Here is an 8,932-nt window from a genome sequence, read left to right on the forward strand (position 1 = left end):
GACACCCACTGGCCAGGGAGGGTGTGTGGGTCCTGCCTCCCTCTGCCACAGAATGAGCTGTCAGTGCTCCAACGGAGCTCGGGCCTGTTTCTAGAACACTGCAAGGCTGCAAGGACATTGGCTCGTCCTGTCGGGCACGGGAAGGGCGGGCCGGTCAGTGCTGGCTCCAGGCGGAGCACAGGCTTTGCGCGTGGACGGCGGGTCCCCCAGAAGCACACGGCACTCCGAAGCCCACTAGGCACCACCTAGGTTGGTGATGCCCATGAGATGGGTACCTTCGACCTCAGACTGGCTGGAGGTGGGGTCAGTCTCAGAGACAGACACACATGGACCGGCCACACTATTGGTCACTTGCTGTCCCCAGGAGTCTCCCAGTACAGCCTTGCTCCCCGCCAGGGCCACAGTGCTTATTTTAAATGAATTTAATCATAAATTTTGTTTATGAATTTAACCATCTTGAGATGCACAGTTACAAAGCTGTCTGGGACTGCTTTCAGTCACAACGTTCCCACACCTGTTCCTGCACTGGTGCACGTTTCCCACCGCCAATGTCCCCAGTTTCCCTCTGCCCGCCTCCCCCACTTTGGGGCACTGTGGTTTGCAATACAGGCACTGAACGGTTATCATGCACAGCCCCTACCTCCTTTCAATTTGTTGTGCCCGAATTTCAGGTCCCCAGTTGCAGAGAGACCAAGTCCACACACGATAACGCAAAAGGAACATTACTGTTAGCTCGAGCGAGGGTCCAAGTCTCATCCAACACAGTGGAGTCTTGACAAGGACCCGGACTCCAGACCACAAGGTATATATGGGGTTCCAAGTTTCAAAGTTAAGCAAGCACTAAGGTAACAGTGGTCAGGCAACAGTTAAGCAATAGTTTCCAGTAACAGTAACAGTTTATGGTTACACTAGCTACTCATTCCTCACCTTAACAAAAGACAATTTCTGGGGCATTGTGATTGATCGGCCACTTGCTGGGCCCAGGAACTTCCCAGGGGTCTTCAGGGTGGCCAGTGACACATTGTTTCATTGCTGGGAAACCGAAACTGTTTCAGTTCCAGGAACTGAGCCTGAGGCTACCTAATTTTTTTCTCATCTCTGTGGCCTGTCATGGCGACAGTTTCACCCTTACAAATTCTTGCCCAGTGGGGTAGCTTCCAACTATCTCTATCATAGTGGTCCCCTCTGGTCAACTGCTGTCCCCCCACCACTTATGGCAAGCTTCCGGCTGTGGCCCCGTCCTCCTGGTCCTCGTTTCTACTGTGCCTGGGAATTAATCTCACGCTGCTTTTATAGCCCACAAATGGGTGCTATGTCTGTCCCTCTCCCTCTGGCTGATTTTGGTATCAGTGGCCCCTCGGGTGGCTTATATGAGGCAGGGAGGAGAGACGGTCACTTGCTCCTGATCCGCCTCTGCCACCCCAGGACCAGCTGGGAAGCCCAGGACTAATAAAGTATGTGACGAGCCCCTGCTCCATAGGGGCCTGAGCCACACCTGATGTTTGCTTGATCTGCCAGGCTCGGGAGCTGGTCCCTGCCACCCGATTTCTCAGGGAGCCACGGACTCAGGCTGGAGCAAGGATCTGCTCTTTGCAGGAAAGGAAAGTCAGTCTCGGGCCTTACCCAGTGTTTCAGGATTCTTGCTTCACCTCGCAGAAAAGAATTTCAGGAGTAGATGAGCAGTGAAGCAAAAAACAGGTTTTATCTGGAGGCTTTTAGAAAGGGAAAGGAGGGAGGGGGGGAGGGAGGGAGGGAGAGAGAGAGAGAGAGAAAGAGAAAGAGAGAGAGAGAGAGAGAAAGAGAGGGGGAGATGGTGGGAGGGAGAGGGGGAGAGATGGAGGGAGGGTGGAGGGAGGGAGGGAGTGGGGGAGAGTAACGTGCCCAAGGGAGCAGGTGGGCTTCCCTAGAGTGAGAGCCCCCCCCCAACCTGCAGCTAAGAGAAGGAAGCATATCTCAAGGGGGGGGGGGAGATGCGGGCTACACACGTGTTCAGGCGCCACATATGCTCGGCCACGTGGCTGGGGCACCATAGGTGCACGCTTCCTTTGCTCAAGGTGGCTTTCCTAGGGTCTTCCCAAGCTGCCCCCGCCTGGGCCTTCTCCTCCTCCGTAAAAGTCCATCTCTACGGAGGAAGCTGGAGGGGGTGTGGGGGGGTGGACCATGCTCTTTGAGTTCCTTCCCTGGCCTTGCTTTTGTGCCTGCTGGAGCTTCCAGCCGTCTCTGGTCCGGCTGGCTCAGGGTAAATCAGATTACAGCGAGGAACTGAGGGTTCTCCAGTAATTTCCGTCAGGCCCCTTCTGTAAGGATGAGTCCCGCCTCCTCAGGGTCTTCTCAGGTCTTGTTTCTCTGTATCCACATGGTGGGTGAGACTTAAGACTGGTGGCTTTAAATTTCATTGCCATGATGGGGGGGAGAGGGGCCTAAAATATCGAGTAAACCTGGTTTTAGCGTTATCTGTATTGCAAACCATGAGTACCCATAAGTAGAGAGAGAAAATTACCTGCCATAGAGGCGGGGGAGGGGAGATACTGGGGACGCTGGTGGTGGAAAATGTGCACTGGTGGAGGGATGGGTATTCAATCACTGTATAACTGAAACTCAAACAGGAAAGCTCTGTAACCGTATCTCATGGTGATTCAATAAAATAAATAAATAAATGAAGATAACTGCAGAGTTCAGGGGGGGGGGGCAGGGAACTGGTTTTAGGCAGAGGTGCTGTCTTCCAGACTTTATTTTCTTTATTTTCCCACTTATTATAGAGCCCAGGCAAGTGGCCCTATAAATCCTGCAGGCGAGGGTTCCCAGCGTGGATATTGGACACTGACTTCTCCCCCCTGACCAGCTGCTCCCGTTCCTCACGGGACACTCGGCCTGTCCTTTGGCGCGTAGCAATCAAATACCGACTCCTCTCCAGCCATGAGCCTTCCAGAAGCATCTTCTTCAGGAGCAGGTCGATTCTCTCCCCTGAGAAGCTGAGGTTGTGGCCACACTCCCCCGTGCCTTGGTTAGAGATTCTGGAGAATTCTCTGCAGCTGCTCCCGCTGCCCACGCTGCGTCTCCTTGGGTTCTAACGGGAAGCAGACGCTCCTTCCAGAACCCCCGATCTCGGTGTCTGCCGGCCCCGACCTGCATCTCTGTGTGGACCGACCTGCACCGACAGAGCGGGGCTGAGTCCAGTCTGGGTGCACGAGTCGTGACTGGGCTGGCCCTCTCTCAGCGACCCCCCGACTTTCCCCTCGCCCACTATTAAGGAGTTTCCCTTCGTAGGGTTGTAAGATGGGCCTCGTTTCCTGCTGCTGTGCCTTGAGATGCAAGAGTCCTGGGGCTGAGCGATAGCACAGTGGGGAGGGCGTTTGCCTTGCATGCGGCTGACCCGGGTTCGATTCCCAGCAACCCATATATATGGTCCCCTGAGCACCGCCAGGAATCATTTCTGAGCACAGAGCCAGGAGCAACCCCTGTGCATCGCTGGGTGTGACCCAAAAAGCAAAAAAACAAAAGTCCTAAGAGAGGGTATAGGTCATCTCCTCAAAACAGCCGCAGTCATGTCGGTTGTCATGGGTCACCTGAGCAGACGCCACGCTGACAGAAAGACGGGAGCCCTGTGGGCAGTGGCCAGCAGACCAGGAGCCATGTGTGGGCCTGGAGCAGCCCCAGGACACGCCGGGGGGAGGGGTCCTGTGACCCGGGTGACTTCCTGGGCTGGGGCCGCAGGGAGGGCGGGCTCCATGCAGGCAGGGGTGGGCCGTGCGTCTGTGCTGCTTCCGTCGGCCCCGGCGTCTGCAGTGACCGGCATAGACACGGCCCTCGAAGTCGTTGCCTTTCGTCGACTCCCAGAGATGCTCTGGGGCCGGGGCTCTCCCCCAAGGCACGCGAGAGCAGCGCCAGGAGGAGGGATGCTCGCGGCCAACCGACTCTGTCCACCGGGAGGATGAGTAATAAAGCGCGTCCCTGGCAGCCTCTCGGCAATCCCTGAGGTCGTGGTGGAACAAGAAAATGCAGTTTGGGTTCAGAGGCTGCTGCTGCTCAGGAGACCCTGGAGGGGTGAGGAGCTGAGTCACCCCCAAGACGCAGGATCCAAGACTTTGTAGCTGCTGTCTTCACCGGTCCCCACAGGGCGGGCTGCAGGCCTCAGGACCTCCCAGTCCCGGGAAGGCGTCCTGCCCTCAGGACAGAACCTCCACAGCTCACTGTGTGTGTGGGACAGGCCCAGTCCCCCCCACCCCGGCTGCTGTGGTGACCTGCAGCTGGGGGCAGGGCGGGGGAGAGGGCCAGAGTGTCCCCCACCAGCCCCATCCCTGCTGCCGCAGCCCTGCACCTGTGGAGGAGTACGCAGACACCTGCCGCAAAGAGCGAGGCCCCTCTGCTGAGACCAGGCGTGGAACGTGGCGGGGGGCCAGCCCGAGGGAGGACCCCTAGACGTGCGCTTGGACAGCCAGGGGCAGCAGGGGTTGGACAAACGGGACTATCCTCACCGCCAAGTGACAGGGTCTCAGAGTCTGGCCGTGAGAGGGCCGGGGGCAGTGAGGCACAGAGCCGCTCCTTCCGGCTCAGGGTCACTGTTACTGGCAAAGCAGAACCGAAAGAGGAAGCTGCAGTGTCCCCTGGCCAGCGAGGGGAAGCCACAGTTGCTCCCCCCATATGCTCTGTCTCTCCCCGTCAGCCAACACACACTCCACCCCGTGCTCTGGCCCGGCATTCCCAGGGCCTCCCAGGAACATTCAATTCTGCCCGGGACTCGAGGCTGACAGGGAAACTAAGGTAACAGGCAATCCTAGAGTCCAGGCTGAGGGGAAAACTGAGGTAACAGGCAATCCTGGAGTCTAGGCTGAAGGGAAACTGAGGTAACAGGCAATCCTGGAGTCTAGGCTGAGTGAAACTGAGATCTTCGGCAGTCAGGCCTGGAAGGTTTGTTTCTCCCAGCCGGGGAGGAAGAAAGCCACATTCCCCTGACGCCTTTCCCCACTGACCGGACACTGTGCATCCCTAAAGTCCTGCCCCAGCGGTCAGAGATGTCCAGGCCCAGAAAGCTCTGTCCTGCCGCCCAGGCTGGCAGGGAGACTCAGGTAGGAGGAATGCAGGAGAGGGTCAGGCTGGCTAGGCATCCTTGAGGTTTTCCAGCATCTTTTGTGAATCCCGTCAACCCATAAGGGACGGGGGCCCTTCAAAGGTCCCCCACAAAACTGCCTTTCACTTAGACCCCCGCTAAGTGCCTGCTTGGGGAGTGCCTTTCCTTTCTCTTCTACTTTCCGACAAACTTTTCTGCTTTCCAATGCTGAGTCTGAGCATCTTTATTGCTCCCCATTTTCACTCTTGAAAATATTGAAGAACTGAAGAATCACGAGCGACCACAGGGACCCGCCCCCGCCCCGTGTCTGCCTCATCCGCACCAGAATTAACAGAGCGAGCCAGAAGTGGTGCTGGAGCCTCGAGGGAGGTTTTAAACATGAGAGAAAAACATCACACGCATTAAAGTGAAGGGATTAAGAAATGAAAAATGAAAATCGCGGAAAGTGTCCTGGTGCTGGGGAGTCTCAGTGCGTATCGCATTTTCTTTTCTAAAGGAATTAAAGGGCCGTCGGGACAGTGCTGCCTGCTTCCCTTGCAGCCTGCAGACCCGCTGGTCCCACCAGATGCCCCGGCCCTGCCAGGAGCTCTGAGCACGGAGACAAAGAAGCCCAGAGCACAGCCATGTGTGGCCCCAAAGCCAAAGCAAACAGATAATTTTTTTAAAGAACCAAGAGAAGCCCCAAGCCCTGTCTGAGCAACACTGCTGGAAACTAGGAAACAAAGCCCAGCGGGCAGCTGAGACTTCAGCCTCTGCAAACAGGCTTTCAACTGGGGTGTGGGTGCTCCAAGGCAGTCCTTGGGGCCTGAGGCCACTCCCAGGGGGACAGGTCAGTGCTCGGGAGGCTCGGGAGATCGAAGCCGGGCGCCCCAGCCCGAGCCGCCTCCTGGTCCTGGAGTTCCGGCTCTGCTTCCCACGTGAGGGGTGTGTCCTGGAGGCCAGAGCACATGGCCAGCAGGGAGATGGGACCCGCCAGGCAGAGCACTGGACTCCACGGCATATGGATGGTCCTTGCCCTCACAGGCGCGAGGAGAGCAGGGGCTGGGATAGCAAACAGCTCAGCCCGCACACGGGCTCCACGACAACCTTCACACACCCTGGCCTCCAGGCCAGCGGGAACCAGCAGGTCCTGACGTCTGGCAGAGAGTAAATTCCCCCCTTGCCCTCCCCTCTGGCTGGCAGCGCCCCGCAGGGTGACGGGAGCGGGAGGGAGAGCTCCCCTGGAGTCCAGCTAGAGCAAGCCGAAGGAAGAGCCACAGTGTCTCACCATTCTTGTCAGCTGGGGTGACACAAGGCGTCTGGGCCACAGTCGTCAGCAGAGGCGAAAGCTTTCTAGGAAACATCCCAGAGGGAAGCTGACCAGGGACTGGGCGAAGACATCGACCAGGGGTGGCTGCGTGGAGGGCACAGGCGCTGGCCCCGGGCGCAGGCCCTTAGCACGGCAGGTGCTTGTCCCAGTCATGGGCCCCAGCACGGCAGGCACTGACCCTGGACGTGGGCCCCAGCACGGCGGCTTCCGCGGGCTGCTGAGTTGTTCCTACGCCAGCTCCCCACACTCTCCTCCAAACTCCCCTGATTGTCCAAAACTGCCCCAAGTGCCTCATCCTGGCCGTCTCTCACTGCTCATGCCTGCATTACCTGTCTCAAAGGACCCTACTCTTTTGCCTGACCTTGGTCTCTGGAGACCCTGGGCTGGTCATCAGTGGCCTGTCCTGGTCACCAGTGGCCTATGCTGGTCATCGGTGGCCTGTCCTAGTCAAGAGTGGCCTGTGATGGTCACCAATGGCCCTGTGATGGTCACAATAGTCCTGTGCTGGTCACCAATAGCCCTGTGCTGGTCATCAGTGGCCTGTCCTGGTCATCAGTGGCCTGTCCTAATCACCAGTGGCCTGTGATGGTCACCAATGGCCCTGTGATGGTCATCAGTGGCTCTGTGCTGGTCATCAGTGGCCTGTGCTGGTCATCAGTGGCCTGTCCTGGTCATCAGTGGCCTCTCCTAGTCATCAGTGGCCTGTTCTGGTCATCAGTGGCTCTGTGCTGGTCATCAGTGGCCTGTCCTGGTCATCAGTGGCCTGTCCTGGTCATCAGTGGCCTGTGCTGTCATCAGTGTTTCTGGGACTTCCCAGTGGTCACAGCTGGAGAGCAAGTTGTCTACTGGCTTGGTGGTTTGGGGGTTCGGAGAGAACCCACAGTAGTTCCTACTTAGTTCATGAGTCAGAGAGAGGATGGGTGAGCTTTCTCAGACAGCTGCAGGTTTGGGGGCTTCGAAGACTTTTTTTTTTTTTTGCTTATTTGGGTCACACACAGCATTGCACAGGGGTTACTCCTGACTCTGCACTCAGGAATTACTCCTGGCGGTGCTCAGGGGACCATATGGGATGCTGGGAATCGAACCCGGGTCGGCTGCGTGCAAGGCAAATGCCCTACCCACTGTGCTATCGCTCCAGCCCCCGCCTCGGAGACTGTTTGGGGGTGCTGGGACCCTCGTGCAGGCATGGGCCCGGGCTGCAGTGCTCGTCCCCAGGAGGCCCTGTGTGTTCTTGCCCGACAGGCCTGCGGGCTTCCTTTGATCTCTTTAAGACCTTTACTTGGCCGAGGATGAGAAAGGGGACTCCGTCTAAGCACCGCCGACGCCTTCTTCAGAGTCCAGCCGCTCATTACGGCAGCCTGCTCTTCCCCGGCCTGGTTTCCTGGGAACCCGTGGACCCACAAAGTTGCTGTCACCGCCAGGGAGCCTGTTGTAACCAGTCGTGGCTTTATGACTCCTCAGAAGTCTGCGCTGCGTGGGCGTCTCTGGGCCAGCCAAGCTCCCCGCTGGGCTGCTGCTGCAACATCAAAGTGCGGGGACGCAGAGCAAAGGTGTCCCGGGGGGCAGGGTGCCCTGCTGGGCAGAGGCGGGGCACACCCGGGGCCAGACCAGCCTCTGCCCGCGTCCAGCGTCCGCCCGGGCTGCCACGGGTCATCCTACGTCTCTGGGCGCTGTGCGGCCGCAGCTCTTCCCGCCTCCAGTGCCCACACGTGCGTCTCACGGCCCCTCCAGCGCCTCTCCCTCACCTCCCCGTCTCCGTGCCTGTGCCGCTCCCCCACGCATGACCACGCCTGCAGAAGCGCCTGCAGCAGTCTGCCCGCAGGCCGCCCCCGCATGCTCGGCCGGCCCCAGGTCTCACATGCAGCCGTTTCTGGGTCAGAAAGGCTGTGCGCTCCCGTCGCTCAGTCCTCCAACACCCCAGTGCAGCCAGGGTGAGTCCTGCCCACGGAGCAGACACGCCACTCCCTCCCCCAGCACGCTCACCCTCGAAAGCATCTCAGGCATTGCCAAAATTCAAATTCAAACTGCTGGGTGTGACGCCTTCCAAGTCTGGCTGAATTCTGGCTCGTGCCCGCTCCACACGTGGTTCCACCAAGATCCAGCTCACTCCAGAAGCACCACGGCTGGAGAAAGGCCCCACGGGCAGGGGCTTTGCAGAAGGCCAGGGTTCGAGCCCTGGCATCGCCGGGATGCCTGAGCACAGCCAAATGTGGCCCCACACCAAACGGGCCAGAGAGAGAGTGCAGAGAGAAGGCACTTGCCCTGCATGGAACTGACCTGGGTTCATCACTGGAACCTGCATGGTCACCCATGCCCCACCCGGAGTGATCCCTGAGCACAGAGCCAGAAGAAGCCCTGAGCACTCCTGGGTGTGACTCAAAAAAACCTAAATAAAATGCCCAAATCAAAGCACTGTAGCACTGTTGTCCCATTGTTCATCAATTTGCTCAAGCGGGCACCAGGAACGTCTTGTGAGACTTGTGACTGTTTTTGGCATATCAAATACACCACAGGTAGCTTGCCAGGCTCTGCCGTGCGGGCAGGATACTCCCGGT

The sequence above is a fragment of the Sorex araneus genome, chromosome 4 (assembly GCF_027595985.1).
Source record: "Sorex araneus isolate mSorAra2 chromosome 4, mSorAra2.pri, whole genome shotgun sequence".
NCBI lineage: Eukaryota > Metazoa > Chordata > Mammalia > Eulipotyphla > Soricidae > Sorex > Sorex araneus.